The following is a 22,431-nucleotide window of genomic DNA, read 5'->3' on the forward strand; positions in this document are numbered from 1 at the left end:
GAAGACAAAGAAGAAGAAGGAACAGTGAGGTGTGATGCCCCGTCCTTTGACTGGACAGCTGCTCCCTCTGTAAAGGACCTCGGTACAGCAAGTCCTCTGAACACTCAGTGCCTGGCAGGTCTTTATTCTCCCAGACTCTCTAGCAGTGTTCAACCGGGTGTCAAGCCATTCTCCTTAGAAGACATGACAACATTAAATTTTCCAAAATTAGTGGAAAACTCACTCAGCATCACTATATGTAGTCTCTATGTTCAAAAAGAAAAAAGTACCTTTCCTTTAGCTGGTTCAGGTGGCTCTGATCAAGGAACACGGGAAACCCACCTGACTGATAAGACTTCAGAATGCTTTCTTTATCTAGCTGAGGGATTAAATGACTGCCTTTTTCTTCTGGTACCCACTGCGTGATGACAGCATCTCTCAGATCCTTTGAATTGACAGCTTTGGAGCAAAAGGCATATGACTGCCATTTGAGCTTGTTTTAATTCTGAGTAGAAAGAATTTATTTCCCAGAATACAGCTTTAGTTGAGCTTGGCAAAACCACACTGGGACGATGGATCCTCGCTTCATTTTCATAATTATCATAAATGCATACAGAAGCATAAATAAAGAATAAAGAATTAACTCCAAGCAGATACTTGGGATAGGACATAAAGTAGCCGAGTGTCACCGCATTTAACTCCCTGCTGTAATAAATGCCACAGACAAATAGAGTTAAATGGGTTAATTAGTCACCAGTGGCTATTTTAATTGCACTATTGAAAATCAGAGACAAACACCGGAAGAATTCTCATCATCGGGGTTACCTGGGCTTTTAATGGGAGAGTTCGCCTGGGACGGTGGCGTCTCTGAAACATGGTGTAACTGATTACCCCTCCTCCTCTCCTTTACCTTTCATAATTAGCTGCACACTATTAAGTTAATGCACATTTATCTACAACAATTCAATTCAGACTGCGAAGAATCTTTCTAGTCTATAATTACACTCCAGCTTAATTAGCATAATTTGCACTGCACATATTTTAATAGAGAAGCTGCCATTATGGGTTGGCCCCTCATGTGGAAACTCTTCCAGTGAACATCACGAGGAGAAACAAATGCCTCTTGCTCAAGAATTGCCTGGCGCACATGCACTGAGATGCTCTGAATCCTACTTTGGATGGGTGACAAATGCTGGGAAGGGCATCCCTTCCCAGGTTCCCAAGAGGGGACCTGATGGAATCTCTCGCACTGTCATTGCCCACTAAGGGCAGAAGCAGCAGAGGGCTCCCCTTCCCTAGTTACCAATTGTCAACTGTGCCCCGTGATGCTGGGGTTCATCCACAGTCTGTAAATGTCTAGTCTGAGGTGTGAAAACACCTCTATGGTTTATTTCGGATCTGTATCCATGGGCCACAGATTCACCCACCACTAGGTGTCATCAGTTATTAACTGGGATGCAGATACGCAGGGGCTTTAAAAGACTTTCATTAACTTAAAAGAGCCTAAGCAGCTTGGTCCCTCCTCCAAGGCTCCCTTGTCGGAGACCAAATAACCATGAGAGGGGCCAGCCTGCTAGCCTGGCACTGAAATGGCAAATACTTAACTATGTGATTTAATTGGATCACATCTATTCTGCAAATACTACAAACTTGTCTTACTAAGAAGCAAAATCGTCTGATTGAAAGGAACATCTTCAGTTCTAGTAGCCCAGTATATTCTGCATGGATATTTAACTATTAAAATGACTTCACACAGAGGGTGTGCAGTGCTTTTGGTGTTAACATTTTAATCAAGCCTTTCATTGTTTCTATTTGTTACTCCGAGGAAAGAGTGATGCATTTGCATCCTCTGAGTTTGCAACACTGAAAGGGCAGCGAAGGTATCAGAGGAGGGATAAAAGGATGTGCCTGGAGGGGAATGAGACATTGTTGCTGCTGTGCAGAAAAAAACTTTCCAAAAGAAAACTATCGAGGAAGAAGATGGATCAAACCATTAACCGTGAAACCCAAGGAACTCTACCTCTAACGTGAAAGTGCCAAGGGCAGAAATGTGACTCGGGGATCTTGTATGAAGTGGGGTTTTCAAAGATGCCTGATATCAGTGTAATTTCTGGAAAATCCAGGTAGTTCCATGAGACACAGGACGTGCCTCCTGTATCTCAGATCCTTCCATATTTCCTTTTCCAGATGTGTATTAGAAACTGAAAGCATATTTTAAAAAATTCTGAATGAACTTAAGAGTCACCTCAGTAAGGTACCTATATACTTTCTCAGTTACCAAAGTACAACTTAAAAATAACAAAAGCACGTAAGGTATTATCATGCTATTTACACTAAATGAAAAAAATTATATAATGAAGGTTTATATACTTATATACACATTGCAATCTGTATTTTTTTACAGTATCACTTTTCAACCAGTTAGAGCTCATATGTCCGATGAAGAGTTACTTAAATTTGTACTATTTCTTCCAAGTTATGGTTATGTTTGTTTGTTTGTTTGTTTATTTATTTATTTCCCAAACAGCGAATAATATGTATGCTGGCCCTTTTCCCAATAGTGTTCTTAAAGGTGTCTGAAGAGGTGTAGGATGTTCCTTAAAGCTAAGCTGTCTTGGTTTTGACCACGGCATTAACGCTTCCTCTGAAGGAGGTACAGCAGGGAAAGAGCTCAGAGCAGTGCCCATCCCAGCAAGCGACACTGACTCACTCACCTTTCATCCTTCCCTGGCCTTGAGAAATAGAAGAGAACACCTTTATAACACTTGGGGCCCTATATCTGAATGATCTGAAATCTATTCTGGGCTATAATTAAATGCTAGAAAAAGAAAAAAAGGTTTCTCTGGTTTATTGATCCTGGCCAAAACAGACATCGTCTTCAATTTTAAAAAGAGCACACTGTTTCTTCACTTAAAAATTTCAAGCTAAATTTACATTGCATCCAACTGGACCAGAGCATGTACTGAACTTGTAGTATTGTCAGAGGGCCGAACGAACTGGCACACATTTACATGTGTAATTAAAGAAACAAGCGCTCTGGTCTCCATGAAGAGTATATGCATGTGAGGTTCACAATATATGTCTGGCAGAAACAAAAAGGGTGCCTCTTTTTGAAATTGCTGCCAGAGTTCCTCTCTAGACTCACACTTTGGAGCCCTGCAGAATGATTTTTACAGGAGTAAGCCACACCCGCCCCCCAAACTCAGAATGTGCAGGACATCATCAATTTTTACATTCACATAGCATAAACCCAAAGGCAGAAGTGTTCAGAAAGTTAGATGTTTAATGCAGTAGTAATGGAAAATTATAAAACATGGAACCCTGAATTGCATGATTATGTTAACCTTGGGAATATTAATTCTATGACAATTCTTTTCCAAAAGCTTTCATGTTCATAACACACTGACATTCACAAACACTGTATTTCACCACCTCTGAATTCTAAGTCGCAAACAAAATCTTCATGATGAGCTTGAATACAATTTGTATTTAAACTTCAATTTCAGGTTCACTTTCCAAAAGGCTGGAATTTACTAGAATTTCTTCCACCTAGAAGAACTTCTCCAAAGTGGGGCTATTTTTATTTTTATTTTGTTCACAAACAAAAAGTGCAGCCTGGTAAGGTTTTTGCTCCATGATATTTTTAAAGTCCTAACAAGCAACTACTAATGTATTTACCTGGAGACCCACTCATTAAGTAATGCAGTTAATACACACTGGTTAACACCAACTGGTGAGCGACAATTATGCAACTTACCAGGTACACCACTGCGTCTCTGTAAGCCTACACTTCATAGGCACTCAAAGGAAAACAATATGTTAATATGGTTAAGAAAAAAAAAAACAACAGCCACTGTAATATTTGGATTGTGAGAATTCTCACACTTTTGCAGAGTCAGACTTCTGGATGGACTGATTTTTATTCAACAGGGAGACAACAGATTATGTAACACTCATAAAAAATACAGGATCCCTGTTTCAACACATGGTGTCATTAGAAGAAGTATTAGCGAGGATCAAGCTCTTTTCTCCCCAAATCAGTGTTCAACATTATACTTCCAGGCTATGTCTCTTAATACTTCCTTTGATTGGTGTTATTGGATTACTGCAACCCAATCCTTAGCCTTAATATCACAAGAAAGCTTAAAACAGCAGATAAGAAGCCTACAATAACCAGCAGATAGAAAAAGCTAACGAAATAATAGTTCGCGTAAATGCCATGTGGAACCAAACATAAAATTATTTATCTAAATTAAATTATAAGATGCATTTCCAGGAAGTAATCTGCTAATTTTTATGCTTTGGCACTGGGCCATAAAAGACAAGGTATCTGGGAGAATAAAAGAAGCACGTTAATCACTGCTGTCACTGAGACGTTAGCACTGCTTCTCAGCGTTTCAGCAACGTGCCACATGCGAAATGTCTGCACTGCAACTCAGTCCATCCACACGCAAGCACAGGTAAATGCAGGCATGATGAAGCGGGGAAAAGGTATCCTAAGATACACACATTAATTAGGTTCTGTTCTGTTCTGTTCTACTCTGCTCTGTTAAATTCTTTCCAAAACACAGTTCATGATCAAGAAAACTATTTTACTGCCCAATAAGGGTCATAATCTGCAGTTTAAAAATGTGTATACAAACACACATATGTAAACACATGTATGTATGTATCTTTATAAACACACATACACACACACTATGCACATATGTATATACAATATATGTATTATGCATATGTATACATTCATATATGAGAGCTAGATAAACAAGCATACACATCACATATAAAGTCCTGCACATAAAACAGTAATTGTTTAATAATTTGGGTAATAATTAACTTCAAAGGCTAAAATTAGACCAGAGGAAAAGATGATTTTAACTTTATTTAAATTTCTGGTTTATTCGGCATCTTCCCCCTTCCCTTCCTCCACACATATGAAACACTTTTCAGAGACACATGAGGGTGATGAGAATGACAATGATGGTGACAAAATAACACAGCCCACCTCCACCAGAGCACTTAGTCCTGCTTCTCAGATGGGCCTCGCTGCCCTTCTCAGATACTTTCTATTCAAGTGACGAGGGAACACCGGGCTCCCACGATCCATGGGGAAGGACCATGTTGTCCCTGAGTATCTCATGTCATCTGCAAATCTGGCTTCAAGTACCAGGTAAGTTGCCACCAAGGGCTGGCTGAATGACAAGTGAATGGGAGAATGAAATAATGAGACGAGACTTCATGATCTTGAGATACGAACCATCCCACTCAATATAAGGAGAAAGCTTTTACCAGGAAGGAGACAAATTGTGTAAAATACGATGGCACAGCTGTTTTCAGAATGCAAACGAAAACATTTAAAAACATTTTCCTAACAAGTATAACTTCTACTTTCTAAAAGGACACACAATTATAATTTTTAAAATGCCAGTTCCTGACAGAGTGAGAGTTCAGATTATTTTTGCACTCAAATTTGTGAGTTGATTCTGAAAACACAGCAATGTGAGATTATTTTCCTGATACAATTATGTCATTTCTTCCTCCAATCACTCACCATCTACTGTGGAAAACACTACTCCATAGGCACTCATATTAATTTATCACCAGTTATGACATGATTTATTAGCATCGTGTAGCTGGAGGTATTTGATAATGTTATTGCTGTCAGCATTTGGGAGATTTCTTTTTACTGTATTATTTTCAGAAAGTAAATATTCTCAATATTTGCATATATTTTACATTAAGACTCACAACAAAAATATATCTTAGACTCACAGACACACACACACACACACACACACACTCAAGTCTGATACTCTTTTTCCAAGACACCAAACCAAACTTTCCTTCGTAGGGGCATTGTAATTATTCTGTTCTAGTTTTTCCTATTCAATCTTTTAAATGCGGGTCAAAACCTTCTAAGATGATTTTACTACTCACTTGTAGGTGGTCCCCAGCTGGAAAATAAAATTGTACTAATTCAATCAGGCCATAGGCTCCTGAATTTTATAGGAGATAGATAGATAAAGGACATTTTATAGATAGAATGCATCTGTCTCATAAAAACATCACAGATATTCATTTTAATCACTTAAGACTTAAATGGCCACCTTCCTAAAACATGTTTGGGCAAAGTACTGGCTTTCTATTTCCGAGAAAGAATACTAGAATTAGACCCACGAGCACATAAAATCAATGAGATGGCAGAGCAGGGTCAGCTCCTGGGCCGCATCCAGGCCATCTCCTGTGCTAGAAATGGATTTAACGGGTGAACGTTTACAATAAATCTGATGGTTGGGAACATTAGACTCTGAACCTCAGTCACACAAAATGTTATCTCCTGCAAAGAACCCCATTCTTATTGATACACATGTAGTACAAAATGTTATTATTAACATCTGATTATTATATTTGGATTTCATTAATAATAATTTTATAGACACTTGTTTCCTCTCTTCTTATATAAGTATCTATATAATAATCCTGATTTGCTCACAAAGGCTACAGTATTTACTATTTGACCCCTTTACAGAAAGTTCGTTGACCCATATATTACAGTGTCATTTTAAAATTGTTATAATTATTAATCTAGACACCTGTCAACTCAGACAGTGATCTGGCTGCAAGCTTAACCACACTCTGGTGCCCAGGTGAGCACACAAGTGATGCACAAGGTGCCTGACTAAGCACAGGGGCTCCCCTCTGGTGCTCCGGATGTGAAATTGTCCCCTTGATTCTTGGGAAAACCATTCCTCTAAAGAGGAGACTCTCTCTGCAGGCAGGGAAACTCAGATACCTTTGTTAAACATAACTTCGCTTTTGTTTTAATAGCCGTAAGCTCAAAGGAAAATTGGGCTTTTCTTTCAATGAAATTGTTTTTCCACCTGATTCCCACGATGTCAAAGAAGGAACACGGAGCAGCAGCCGGAGACATTCCACTTAATAAGCATCTCAGTGAAATGAGTACTTCCTGTCTTCCTCGCAACAGCAACTGCGCTCTGAATCACGGCCACTTACGGGCCGGGATAAATGGTGTTATTGAGCTATCTCATGTTTATTACATTTAGGAAATTCTCATTTGTTTTTAGTTGACACGAAGCAGCACGGATGAGCTCCCTCTGTGTGTATATTCCACTGGAAAAATAAAGTTTTACTCTATCCTGATACACAGTTAAGTTTCCCTGAAATGATGTTCTGCTGTTTTGGGCACTGAGATTTTAACATTTAGCACTGGAAAAACCCAACTTGAATGAAGCCATAGATTTTTCTGGGGAATATTTATGTTTTCTGCTTTTAATTTTTACTGTGTTTTTCCTCGACTGTTCCTGTTCCTCTCTCTTTCCTCTCCTAGCATAAGTGCTTCTCTTTAGAAGATGCTGAAAGGGAAACCTTAATGATCTCCACCAATATTCATCCTTTGTTCTCGTCTTAACTAGGGGAGAAGCCAACCTTACTGGTGGAATCACTGATGGTTTTACTTACAGGCAATATTTTACAACTTTATAAGAATCTTACTTAATTTTCATATGACATATATTAATCAGAGCCTTGTTGTTAAGGTCTTTGAGTTTATGTATGTGCAGTATTTGTATGACTGCTTTGGGTCTTTATTAAATTTTTGTTGGTTGTATGTCTGATTTAGCAATAAATAATGGCTTTTTAAGTGAAGCTACCATCTTATTAAATTCCCATTTCATGTGAACACCCAGTGAAGTTCATTGGTAAAAATGTTAGAGAAACCTATGTATGAAAAAAAATCTCCAATGTCAATTACAAACATCTTTTGGAGAGTAATTAGAAAACACACATGTGAAGGAACCCTACTTCAGGACGACACCTGCACCCCAATGTTCATAGCAGCACTATTTACAGTAGCCAAGACATGGAAACAGCCTAAATGTCCATCAATGGATGACTGGATAAAGAAGATGTGGTATATGTATACAATGGAATACTACTCAGCCATAAAAACCGACAACATAATGCCATTTGCAGCAACATGGATGCTCCTGAAGAATGTCATTCTAAGTGAAGCAAGCTAGAAAGAGAAAGAAAAATACCATATGAGATTGCTCATATGTGGAATCTAAAAAAAAAAAAAAACACACACAAACAAAGCATAAATACAAAACAGAAATAGACTCACAGACATAGAATACAAACTTGTGGTTGCCAAGGGGGCAGAGGGTGGGAAGGGACAGACTGGGATTTCAAAATGTAGAATAGATAAACAAGATTGTATTCTATAGCACTGGGAAATATACACAAGATCTTATGGTAGCTCACAGAGAAAAAAATGTGACAATGAATATATATATATGTTCATGTAAAACTGAAAAATTGTGCCCTACACTGGAATTTGACACAACATTGTAAAATGATTATAAATCAATAAAAGATGTTATATTGTTTTAAAAAAAAAGAAAACACACATGTGAAAACAAATAAAACAATTTCCACAAAAGCTAACTGATATAAAAAGATGTCCACAAAACATTAAAAATTTCCCTGGAACAAGATTTGTTCAAGGTTTAATTAACGTGGTCTTGCCACGTACATTACACTAAATATGATCTATCTGGAAATGGATCATAAACTCAAATAATCAAGTGTAATACAATGATTTTTTTTCTCACTGCATAAAATGTTATAGTTCATTTTTGCTCTTAAGCCTCTGATGAAAATAATGGCATTCGTTCCAAGTAAAGGTTTTTTGTTGTTGAACAAAGAATTGTTTTTCAATGACAAAGAATTAGAAAGATTTAGAAGTATAGATGTCTGAGAAAGTTCTAAAAAAATACATTAAATATATCTTTGTCAACAGCTGATGCACATTTCATTTCTTAATAATCAAGGTAAAAAACAACCAAAATGAAATTATTTACAATTTTTAACACAAGGATAAAAAAATAAACTCTTATTTTAAATTCACAGTATTCCTTTTCAAGTTAGGTCAAGGATCAACACTTAAATAGGCTAACTGAGCAGGTCCATTCTCATAATACCGGATTCTACAACAGTTCTTAAGTAGGCAAATAAACACAGTCTCTTAAAAATTACTTATGCTTTGGGTTCATCCTTGGAAATAAATCTCCTCCAACCACTAAGTTTGTCAGTTACAATCCTTGAAGATTAATACACATCTCGTTGTTTTCTGAGAAGGTAATAAACTTGTAACCAATAAAAAAAAAAAATCTTTGTACTGGAACAACAACAACAACAACAACAACAAACAGTACATGTTGGACTCAACTGGCATTTGGTTCCCGTAGGGCGTTCCATAAATTTTAGCGATCTCATGGCGCAGGGTTGGGGAGACTGAAATGGCTGACTCTCACACTCTTTGCATGAACAAATGCAGCCTGGTAAGAGGAGGGGGTGGGTAACTGTCCTCAACAGGGCTTCTAAGGGCCAGGCACTGTCACAATAGCTTTGTATATAAATCTGTCTGTTTAATCCTCACACGATCCTCTGATGCTAATATCACCCCCACTTTACAGATGGGGAAACTGAGGCACAGAGGAAGTGATCCAAGGTCACACAGCTAGCAAGCGGCAGGGGCGGGATTCAAACCCTGGCTCTTCACGATTTCACAGCCCCGTCTCTGGATCAGCACTCAGGTTCAACAGCTGGTTAGTGGCGAAGTCAGACCAGGAACCCAGCTTCCAATTTCTGCTCTGTCTTCGCACTCAAGACCGTGAGATGAGCGCACCGAGACAGGGATGGGCAGCGGCACCGGGCTCGGATCCTGCCTCTGTGGCTTCCTAGCTGTGCGCTGGGCTGTTTCATGGACACATCCTGGTTCTAAGTCACTTTGACAATGAGACAGTCCACCTTTCTGAGTTGCTCTGATGACGAATGAAAGCACCGTGACGAGAGCACTTTTAATCAAGCAGATGCTCAACAAACATGCTCCCCTCCCCTTATACCGTGCATCCTAGTCCCTTCTCTGTTTCCGGCTTATTATGTTCAAGGGAAATAATCCTGGGAAACAACTGGAATTGAAGTTTGACACGACTTCAAATTAATCAGGGTTCTGTTTTGTGCCAATCCATGGAAAATGCACCGAGCAAAATGCATTTCTTCAAAAGACATTTTACTAATTGTGTTTTCTGGTCGATTTACTGTCAGCAAGAGAAACGTACAATTTGTAGATAGCTGAATATCTGATTTTAATTCCCAAGTCATCCATGACTTGCACATGATCGAGAAAATACAGTTAAACACTGGACTTTGTTGTTTCTTTGAAACTCAAAACAGTTTAATTTATTTATATAATTGTTTTAAGTGACACAACTTAACAGGACACAAAATAACAATGAACACAAGAAATACACCACACCTCAAATTACAAAACTACATGCCGTGATTTACAAAGTGGCTCCTAAAAAGATGTGTTCAAGTCCTAGCCTCCAGGACCTGAGGATGGGACTTTATTTGAAATAGGGTCACTGCAGATGTAATTAAGTTAAGGGTCTCAACCCCAAATCATCCTTGACTTAGTGTGGGTCCTCAATCCAATGACTTGTGTCCTTACACGGGAAAGGAGAGAGGAATTTGAGACACAGACACACAGGGGAGAAGGTGACGTGAAGATGGCGGCAGAGATCGGAGGGACGCGGCCACAAGCCACAGAACACCTGGAGCCACCGGGAGCTGGGAGGGGCGAGGAAGGGTCCTCCCCCAGAGCCTTCGTAGGGAGTCAGGCCCAGCTGGCACCCTGGTTTCAGTTTAGGGGTTCCAGAATTGTGAGAGAATAAAGCCCTACGAAATGAATACACTATATTTTTGCACAGAAAAAGAATCACACGGAGTGAAAATACTCTTTACTTGAAAGTGACCCTGCCTTTTCACCTTCCTGAAGCAGTGGGAGGAAGATTTACAGAATATTTCTAAGAACATAATCTAAACATACAATTCAACACATATGTTGATTCTATAAAATTATTTAAGAAAATGTATTTAAACCTATCATTTTTATTAAGAATAACAGACATTACTCCCCCCCCCCCCCCGATTTTCTAGTTTCCTTCTTTAGGGAAGAGTAAATAACTGACTTAGAAAAGAAAACATTTTGAACTCATTTGTTAATGGAGGAAAAAGACCCTGAGAAGAGCTTTAGTCCTAGAAATCACAAGGGCAGCTTCCAAGTGCTGCTTTGGATGCGGTGTGGCCGCTCTGGGCTTCGATGCTGCGGGACGTGGGAGGTGACAGCCCCACAGTGCTCCCTCCCCCTCCCCGTGCTCCCCCCAGGCACCCAGCCTCCCCCACGCTCCTCTCCCTCTCTGCGAACTCCCACCCCTGCACCTGTGCTGTGAAGCCTCCCGTCCTCGCCTCCCCTTTCACCTCTTGTCTTACCAGCTTCCCCTCCATCTTCTCTTCTGCCCTGGCCTCTTTTTGAAAAGGCCCCACGTCCTCCACCTGTCCCTGCAACCACGAGGTGCTCTTAACGCCTCACCAGCTCAGCTCTCTTGGCGCCACGCCGCCCCAAGTCTCCATCAGCGGCTTGGAGGGACATGAAAACCCAGCGCTTCTCTCCACTCCTCATTCCCCGCAACCTCTTTCCAGCACCCATGAGCCTTCCTGCCGTCAGTGTCTGCCTTTGAACTACCTTTGCCTCCCTCCCGCCTCTGACTGCTCACTGGGCTTCCTCCATGGGGTCTGTTTCTTTTTCTGTCGTTCATATATCCTGCACGTACTCACGGAACACCTATTATGTGCCGGGCATGGAGACGAGGAAGAAAGACTCCTTTCCCCATGAAGCTCACACCCTGTGGGGAAGGCAAGCCGGAGGGAAGACATCAAAGTACATCTGGCCGTCCCAAGTGCTAAAGAGAACAAGCAGAGACTGTTCCTGGGGAGCCTCTGACGAGGAGGTGACATCTGAGGAAGACCTATCCTGGCTGGCACGAGGAGAGGAGGCTGGGGCAGGGGCGGGGACGGACTGACGGAGGCCAGTTAGGGCGCTCAGGGTGTCACGGGTGAGTCACTGCAACGCAGACGGTAATGAACGCCTTGAGCCTGGATGAGCTCACCGGGAAATGCATGAAGCTGGACAGAGAAGCGGTCCAAGGGCTGGGCCTGGGGCGCCCCTACACTCTTGGGGGTCATACTAACTTCTTGATACACTGCCTTCTGGGACTACAGGTGGACGAGGGTGATGATATAATTTGTTGTCAAAACTGGGACACCTCTGAGACAGATATGGGGTGATGTAAACAATCGCATTGGGGAAAACAGGCATTGCGTTGTCCGGGGCATATGAGGAAGGATGATTGCTTGATTCCATATACAAAGGCCTCCTGACTTTGTACTGCCAATCCAGAACTCCCTGTCTTCCAGAATTGGCTACCTGGGCCTTGTTGATTCTCCCTTCAGACGTCTATGGGACATTTCACACTTAATGACCAAACTGTGACTGAGAAATTGCCTCCAGAACCGTGCCCCTCACCATCTTCAGCATCTCAGTGAGTGACATCTCCAATCTGACAGCAGCCTGGACCCAAAGCCTACGCTGAGATGCCAACAAAGGATGCCTTCAAAATACACCTGTATCCTGACCACGCCCCACCGCCATCCCTGCACCACACTGGCCCACGCCACCATCCTCTCTACCCCAGATTTCTGCACCGGCCTCCCTAACAGCAGGCCTCCCTGCTTTGAATCTTCCCCCTTGAGTCTACTTGCAAGAAGGCAGCCAGAGTGAGCTCCCCGGAGCTAAGTCAGTCCTGCCGCTCTGGTGCTCACTGCCTCTGGTGCCTCCTCACTCGAGGAAGAGCCCAACACAGTCACTTTAAAGTCTGGTGTCTTCGATTATGTAACCTGTTTCTGCTTTCTCCTCCCCCTCTTCCCTGTAAGCAGCCTTCATTGCAGATTGCAGACACTTACAGTCCAGCATTGCCTTACTGCAAATGGAAAGGGACACAGGCCAGCAGTGTTCATATCAATCTACCAAAAGCTGACCCATATCGTGGGTGGGAAAACGGACGTCCCATAGTGCTCTCGGGCTGCCATCACAAAGGACCACAGACTCCGTGACTTAGACAGCAGACATAATTGGTCACAGTTCTGCAGGCTGGAAAGTTCAAGGTCGGGGTTCCAGCGTGACTGGGTTCTAGCAAGAGCTCTCTTCCTGGCTGGCAGATGGCTGCCTTCCTGCTCCCTGTATCCTCACAGAGTGAGGCACAGAGAGAGAGAGAGAGAGCTCTGGTATCTCTTCCTCTTTTCCAACCCACCAGGGACCTACCCTTATGAACTTATTTAACTGAATCACCTCTTCAAAAGCTCTGTCTCCAGATGCAGTCACATGGGGGTCAGGGCTTCAACATCTGCTTTTTGGGGAGACACAATTCATCCCCAGCAACAAGGTGAGGTGTCCACTTGCACGGTTCTCTCCCACACGCCGCTATAATTATTAAATGCTTTCAGCTGTGCCCCTGGGCCTCTTCCTTCCTCCAGTTTTCCTCTGAAGGTCTCATTCTGCCCCAGACCTAGAAGAGTCTATTACCCCCCTTCTGGAGCCCCTCAGCCCCCTTCCCTGTGTGTCTTCACCTCCCAGGACACAACAGCAAGCAAGCAGGGAAGGGATGCAGACGTCAGTGGCTGGGGAAAGGCTCACTCCTGACCCAGGTGGGAGCAGCTGCAACAGCTCGGCACTGCCGAGGAGTGGTGGCAAAGAAGCAGCGAGAAAAAGACGGACCCCCGCTGCCAAAATCAGGACTTACCTCCAATGAAATAGTACATAACATGTTTACCACGTGTGAATTCCTCAAGATAAATCAGAATTAATAAACATGTAGCTAGTTGACTGCAAAAAACACTGTATCGAGCACTTTATCTTTTTAGCCTTTCAACAGCAGCTCTGTGCTCCTTGCAGCAAGCATTTCCTTCACCTTTCAGAAACGATAACACGAGGCCAGTGAATTCCCGAGGACCTAAGTTCGGTGAGTGAAAGGGAAGGTCATGTATGTTTACACTGCTGACTGAAAGACGTTCCGGTAAACCACGTTTTAGGAGAAGTTCACGAAATCCATCAGCTTTTGTAAAATGCTCCTTTGACTGACTGACATCACCCCGTAAACAGTGTTAGTGCTACTGAAATCAGACAGTCCTAGGAAACAGTATTCCATGAAGCAACAGGAAACTAATGGCCCAATAGCAAAACCTTGAAGGATTGTACGGAATAAAGTCAATGCTTGGAGACCGAATCTGGTCTCTTGTTGTGTGTATGAGTCTGCAAGGGCCAGCATAACAAAAGAGCCCAGACTGGGCAGCTTAAACAAGATGTATCTGTCTTCTCACAGTTCTGGGCGCTGGAAGTCCAGCCAACACCAAGTTGTCAGCAGATCTGGTTTCTTCTTATTTCTTTGTCTAAATTTGAGGTAGCATTGGTTTATTACATTATAATTTGACTTCTAAATACACTCCAGTGTGCTCATCACCAAAACAATAGGGGCCATTTCACGAATTTGCAGGTCATCCGTGCCCAGGGGCCAGGCTAACCGTCTCTGTATCCGTCCAATTTTAGCGCACATGCTGCTGAAGCGAGCACAGGGCTGGTCTCTTCTGAGGCCTCTCTCCTTGGCTTGTAGATGGATGTCTCTTCTCCCTGCATCCTTGCATGGTCTTTCTTCCCAGCATGAGTCTTGTGTTCAAATTGCCTCTTCTTCCAAGGACACGAGTCCTACTGGATTAGAACCCGCCCTGAAGTCCTTATTCAGCCACTTCTCAATGACCCTATGTCTATATGTAGTCACACTCTGAAGTCCTGGGGGCAAAGTCTTCAAAACATGAATTTTGGGGGACACAATTCAGGCCATGACAAGCGCCTAACTTACTACTCCAAAACTTAGTAGCTTAAGACACCAGTCCTTTATTTTGCTCACTGATTTGAGCAGGGCTCAGCAGGGACAGCACATCTCTGCTCCAGGCTGTGTCATGTGGGGAGCCTCAGCTGGGGCTGGAGAGCCCTCTCTCCAGACGGTCCATTCCCACGGCTGGCGAGCTGGCATGTGTGTGTGGGAATTAGGGGCTAGCGATCTCAGGCCCATCAGCATCAGAAGTCAGCGTTCTTGGGGGTCAAGCCTCTTGCCTCGTGTTTCTAACCTTTCTACCCCAACACCCAGGAGGGTGACTGGCATGAAGCAGATGCTAAACAAATACTGATTCTTACATTTTTGCTTCTTAATAGGCTTTATTTTTTAGAGTAGTTTTAGGTTCACTAGCAGAACTGAGTGGAAGGTACAGAGATTTCCTCTAGGCCCCCTGCCCCTACATCTGCATGGCATCCTCTGTTATCAACATCCCCACCAGAGTGGTACATTTGATACAAATAATGGGCCTATGCTGACACACCATGATCACCCAACGTCCACAGTTTACATCAGGGTTCACTCTTGGTGATGTACAATCTGTGGGTTTGGACAAACATACAGTGATGTGTACTCACCATCACAGTACCCTACTGTGTAGTTTCACTGCCCTAAAAATACTGATTTTTTAAATGAGCAAAGAAGGTACACTTACTAGGGAGACTCAAAAGGGTTGGGTACTGATGTACTACTGTCCCCTCTAGAAAGAATTCTCTGATTTTAGGGATGTTATGAGCCAAAGAATCATGTGTGCTTTCAAAGAGCACTCTTTTAAGAGCACCTTTTAAAAGGCAGTTCTAATAAGCTTCAAGCCCTCAATAGGATGAACGCTGCGGCTTTGGTTCATGGAGGACCAACAGCGACCACCTGCAATCAGCATTCACAGGTGCCTGCCCGCTTTGATGGTATGACTGTTGCGTCCCCTGTAGGTGCTAAGAATGAACGATGGTTTAGGTCACCCAGGTGGGTGTGATTTCATCTCTTTTTTGAATCCGTTTATTGTGATAAAAAGTAGGCTTTCATGAGTAAATTTAACACTTATAGAATAAGAAATCATGAGAAAATGCAATCCTTACAAACTATTACTTTTCAAAATGTTTAATTGCTATATGGATTGAACTACGACCTTAACTAACAACAGTTAATCTCTCTGCTACTGTGCCACTCACGTTATAATATATCTTAGCCGGAGAACGTTTACTCACAGCTCAGGAGACCCAGGTTAAAACTCACTGCAATCCAGCACTTCTTTCTCCTCAGATCTTTTTAAGATGAAAGTAATAAATCAAGGCCCTGGAGCCAACCTAACAAGCTCGCCTGACTTAATCTTCAACTGCTGGTCTTAAAATCCTCCAAAATGCTGCTACCTTAACAATTGTTAATTTTTTTTCCTGCAGCCCTTATACTTTACCATATTTATGTGAGGAATTCTGAGTAATTTTTAACCAAATTGCTTAATCCATTATTGAACTTTTAGAAAAATCCTGTGATTTCAGTATGACACAGATATGGGTTTTGTTCCTCTCCTGTATTGGAATGGACATAGCTTGCCCATGCATAGTGTACAAATAAAGAAACCTTTGGTTTTGTCTATGGTATAAGGAGTGTTATTAACCTGAAGTGGCATATCAATTTCCCAGCCACTGGAAACACAGGAGAAGAAAGAAAGAAAGAAGGGACTCAATAAATTTGAAATTCAAAATAAAGAGGTCATCTGAAAGACGTATGTCTTAAACCTGAGATGGACCTATGGGATAATATAAACTGTGCCAATCTACGTATAATAGGGGTCCCAGAAGGAGAAGAAAGAGAAAAGGGGATCAAATGTGTATTTGAAGAAATCAGAAACTTCCCAAACCTAAAGAAGGAAACAGATATCCAGGTACAGGAAGCACAGAAGGTCCCAAACAAGATGAATCCAAATAGATCTACCCCAAGACATATTATAATTAAAATGGCCAAAGTTAAAGATAAAGAGAAGATTGTAAAGGCAACTAGAGAAAAACAAAGAGCTAGTTACAAGAGAACTCTCATAAGGCTATCAGCTCATTGCTCTGCAGAAACACTGCTAGCCAGAAGGGAGTGACAAGATATATTCAGAAGTCCTGAAAGAGAAAAGTTGCAACCTAGGACACTCTATCCAGTAAGACTATCATTTAGAATAGAGGTAGAAAGAATTTCTCATACAAGCAAAAACTAAAAGAACACAGCAATACCCTAAACCTTCGGATTTTCTAGAAAATAGAAAATAAATTAAATCATACGTAATACATTCAGGATTGAGTCTTTTTTTTTTTTTTTTAATAAAATGAAGGGAAATTAACTCCTCAGAAGAAACTGTGGCGGCCATGCAATGCTGGCTCCAGGCATCCATTCACCTCCTCTGATTATATGGAATTGTTTTTCTTGTTCAATATGCTTGTAATAAAGTTTTCAGAATGGAGGCTATTAGGAACCTTCACCATAAAACTATTCTTCTAACATGGAGGTGGTCAGTGTGCTGGCAGGTTCCCCCGCTGCAGAGCAGGGCATGCTGGGCCTGAGCCCCACTCTCCTTCCTGTGCGTAACATCCTTCTGGTACACGCTGGGAATCCTGCAGCACATGGCTTACCCTTTGTATAATCTGATGGTGTATAGGGCCAGCGCAGAGCTGTTAGCACTGGGGTTCCAACTGCAGGGCAGTGGGCTGGTGGCTGCAGAGGTTACACTGGGGAGATCTCACTATTAACCTTCAGCCAGCAGGCACTGCTCTCAGCTGGAACTCTGCCTCTCTCCCCGACTCAACTGCGAATTGAGGTGGGTGACAGCACAAACTAGAAGCTTGCTTCTTCTGTGTCACAAACGTCTACGGCCTGATGAAGACCCTGTCCTTGATTAAACTTTATTCAGCCTCCTCCGAGCCCTCTTCTCAACCAGGCCTTGAATTTGGCCCCTGCTCTTAGTGAGTCTAGCTTGGGCAAGAATCCTGCTAAGTCAGTGTGGAGAGAACCCCTAACCTTGAAAACGGATCACTCTTGATATCTGATCCTCATCCCCAACCACCGCGCAGGTGACACCTGATCACGCTGGCCGCCTTCAGCAAGAATCCCGTCAAGCCGATTTAGTGAGAAGACTCCTCCCACCCCTAGAGGACCCCTCTTGGTAATTTCCCACCCACTGACCCCCTCGCTCTGCTCCTTGGCTACAAATACCTCTATTCCTTGTAATCAGAATGGTGCTCAGTTCTGTACTGGGGTCTCCTTTCCCCTACTGCAATAATTCCTGAGTAAGATCTGTTTTTGCCACTTTAACTGCCGTCCATCTCTGGTTCTCTTTGACAGGCCCCAGTCTAAAAGCTTTCCTGAACAAGAACAAAGGAAGACCAAAGCTTACAGGTATACCTGACATCTGATTCTTACTACATTGTTACCATGTGCTAATTAACACATCCTCCCTCGCCCCCCACCATATGTCCATCCTTCCTGTGCCCACCCACTGAATTAGGCAGGAATGCCTTCTATTTGGTGAGCAGTTCTGCAGTTACAGGCTTCACATATCTGTATCCTCTGAACTTCACAACATTCCTTTGAAAAAGGACTTAACTATTCTCACTAGTATTTCCTTTTGCGTTTAATGCATGTGACAGAAGAAAAAAAATTAAATTGGGCCTAAAAACACTGAGGTATAAAGTGACAGTTGGTACGTATGGATTAAACCAGAAGATATTATTTTAGAATTAGTTTGTAATGATTAGAATTAGAAAGCCACATAATACGTAATAATTTTTTTAGTCTATGATTCTGTTATCAAATAAAACCTATATTGTTTCTAATGTTCCTCTCATATGTTTTTTCCTTTGCAATGTATTCTTATGAGTGCCATTATTATTTAATTTTGGGGTGACTCGCACTGGCCATCCACAAATTTTGGAAAACATTGGAAATATTAGTACAATTAAGAACTTCAGGAAATATTGAAAGGTAGGGATTGAGAGCATTAGGGAAGAACACAGCTTACACCCTCTGTGCACTGTAAGCTCACAACCACTTTGGGTTTCGAAAGACAGTTTTTGAAGTGGAGTCACTGGTCTGATGGCCAGAGTCCATTCACTGTAAGAAGGGCTCTGACACAGAAAAAGGCTCTCAGAATTCTAAACAAAACCTTGGCTTTGCAAATCAAACACAAGCCTGATTTAGAGAAGGTACCAAAAGCCACAGAACTTGGAGGAATACAGGTTAACAACAGGCCAGGAGGAGACCAGAACTCTTTCTGGACCAGGCAGAAGAGTTCTAGAAAAGACTAGAGGAGGATACAAGAGGATATGGATGCAAGTGTGAGATGTTAGTCCACATTTTCTGCCCCTTACATTTAGGGACCCAAAAGGAGAGGAATTTTCCCCTCTGCTCTCTAGAGAGTAGTAGACAGGTGGCCATTCTGCAAGGACCAGGCGTGACAGCAGCAGAACTGGTACCTCTGTGCAGAGAGGGCCTGAGATAAAGCCCCGTCCTCCTGCTCCATCCTTCTCCTCCCCTCCCTTCCCAGCCTGAGTCCTCAGTAGCTCCTCCCAGCCCTGGGGTCTTTCCTACTGGCCACAGGAATGAAGAAGGCAGCTGGGAACTGAAAGCCAGGGTACATTTCTGGGAGTGGGGTGAGGTGGGGGGTACCTGCACAAATGTGTTAAACACAACATGATTTTTAAAATCTTTAAGAATACACACCATGATATAATTGTTAATATGGTAGCACAGGTGGAAATAGATAAATAATGATGCCACACCATAAAGGTAGAGGTAATATTACAAATCAGAGGGGCAAAGATGCTGAAAAATAAGGGCTTTTCTAAAAATTGATATTGATATAAAAATGAAATAAAATTAGATCCCTACTTCACACCATACACAAGTTCAAGACACATTGGACAACAAATCTGAAGGGTTAAATCTTGAATATTTTAATAAGAAAATAAAGGAGAATTTATTATGAACTTAGCAAAAGGGAGGATTTCTTAAACAGACATATGAAGAACAAAATTTGAATAGATTAAAATTTTAAAGCCAAAAAACCCCATTAAGATAAGACACATGTCACAGATTGGGAGAATACATTAGAATCTAGAGAACATCACGAATGTATAAATATCTCCTACTTGTATTAATAATGGCTTTCATTTACTGAACCAAGCACATTTAGGTACTGTGCGTGTAATAATTTGCTAAGAACTCCCAACAACTCTAACAAGGTCGATAACTGTATTAGTCTCATTTTAAAGGTTAAAACAAACTATAGATAATCAAGGTCAAATTTGTAGAAGATTGCACAACTAGAGAAGTGGGATCTGCACCCAGGTAGCCTGGTTGCAGCACCATCACTCCCAGTCCAATAGTAAAGCAGTAAAGGGTATGAATAGGCAATTCTCAGACAACTAACAATTCTGAACATGCTAAACTTCAGGGATAACCGGGGAAATGCAAACTGAAACAACAAACCCATCAAACTGTCCCCGATTTAAAAGAATGATAACAGCAAGAGTTGGCACCTATGGGATGAAACAGGAACTGTCCTTAACTGATAGTAAGAATATCAACTGCCACAACCATTTCAGACAACAAATAAAGGAAGCTCTTATATCTGAAGATGCACATCCTTCTGGTCCAACAATTTCAATGCCCCACATCTGTCCAAGGACACACATACAAGAATGCTATTTACTTGCTAAACGTTCACCAAGAAGAGTGTGGAAACCATGTAACTACTTTCAGAGAACAGATAAATACATTGTGGTCTATGCATGTAAGGAACACTTTACAAAGCAGAAAAATGCATGAAATATGCATATATACATCCATGTGGACAAATCTCAACAAAGTTGAGTCAAAAAAGCAAGTTTTAGGTGGATCTGCATCTATACCCATATCTATATCTCTGCAGTATGAGGTTATTATAATTAATGTTATATGTCAAAGAGGTACTCAGATATTTGGTTGAACACTATCCCAGATGTTTCTGTGAAAGTATTTTTGAGATGAGATTAACATTTAAATCAGAAGACTTGGAGCAAAGCAGACTGCTCTCTGTAATGTGGGTGGGCCTCACCAAATCAGTCGAAGGCATGAATAGAAAAAGACTGACTTTCCAGGAAGGAGAGGGAATTCTGCCAGCAGACTCCCTTCGGATTCAAACCACAACTCTTCCCTGGGTCTCTAGCCTGATGACGTACCCTGCAGACTTTGGCCTTGCTCACACTTCACAATAGTATGAACCAATTCCTGAAATATATCTCTCCCTTTATCTATACACCCTGTTGGTTCTGTTTCTTCGGAGAGGCCTGACTCACAGATATGCTGATAATGTAAATATTGCTAACACACAAGGCAGTTTATGGACACATAATATGTGAATAACATCCCCGGAGCTGTCCAAGGTGGCGTCCTACTTACTTTTCAGTGTAGTGAAGAGTGGGCCATACACAACCTTCCTGTCACTGCAGAAGATGGTTTAAAATTCACTTTAACATGCAAGAAGTGCTGGGGGACAGACAGACAATTCTGAGAGTTGCATTTCAACTGAGTTTCATTTTTCAGGAAAGTGAACAAGCCTCATTTTCTAGCATGAGAAGAAGACGACTTGATTTTCCTCAATTATCATTTAAATCACTGGACCAGCTCTAAAAACTCCACTGAAGTGTGGTATCAGAATAAAAACTCCACATCAATCAGTTGATACAGTCAATGCAAATTACCCATTTTCCTAGGCTGTCGTTTTTATTTTTATTTTGTAACAGAAAATAATTTATATCCTGATGCACATTATAATTTACAATGTGTTTTTTATTATGAATTAGAGGAAAATATGCTGTATTGGTTTCTGGACCATGTCAGATATCACTCAGGTATGACACTTAAATAATTCAGCACATTCTAAGTTATTATGTTACTGGAGGCAGATTCATGGCTGCAGGTTATTTCTCTTTTGCATGAAATATTATGCCAATATTTTAAGGTGATGTGACATGGGAACCACCTGCTGTATATTTAAAGTCCTACAAGATGAGATTTCCAAAAGAAACACACATACTAAATGACACTGATATACTGAAAATCATCTACATTCATGTTCTTGCTTTTGTGTATAAACAGCTCATAAAATGTTTTCTGTGTGCCTTCAAGAAAAAAAAACTGCTAATTAATTTTAACACCATGTCAATTATGCTAATAAAATTCTAATTAAAACCCTTGTGATGTAAATCAGTCTTTCTTTGCGTGTGGTATGTGTGTATGTGTGTTATTATATGGGCTGTCAGCCATCAGACACGTATTAACTTTAAGATAACCTATACGGTGGTCTTGGCTGTATACAGATCTTTTGACATACCTAGTTCTGTCTGCCATAAGCATTGGGCAAATTAGCGGTGATAGCCTAATATTTAAGATACCATGGAGGTAAAGTCATAGATGCACTTTATGGAAATGAAACATCCCCGAAGGCAGAGAGGAACTGAGGGCCAAGAACTAGCTTTGTTAAAAGAATAAGCAACAGTGGATAGGGCAATCTGGACATTATCACATTTCAGGTTGACTACATGCGACAGTACAATGAAAAATG

The 22,431-nt window shown here is 41.5% G+C and overlaps 1 protein-coding gene and 1 non-coding gene across 3 annotated transcripts in view; both read right to left on the bottom strand.

The window, feature by feature from the left end:
• Positions 1-22,431, bottom strand: part of CTNND2 (catenin delta 2) — an 886,271-nt gene that overhangs the window by 290,053 nt on the left and 573,787 nt on the right. The gene's annotated exons all lie outside the window — the stretch shown is intronic.
• Positions 14,424-14,530, bottom strand: LOC123617473 (U6 spliceosomal RNA). The gene has a single exon (XR_006725627.1). It is a non-coding gene; the product is annotated as a U6 spliceosomal RNA (small nuclear RNA).

Source organism: Camelus bactrianus, chromosome 3, assembly GCF_048773025.1.
Source record: "Camelus bactrianus isolate YW-2024 breed Bactrian camel chromosome 3, ASM4877302v1, whole genome shotgun sequence".
In the NCBI taxonomy this organism is placed as follows: Eukaryota; Metazoa; Chordata; class Mammalia; order Artiodactyla; family Camelidae; genus Camelus; species Camelus bactrianus.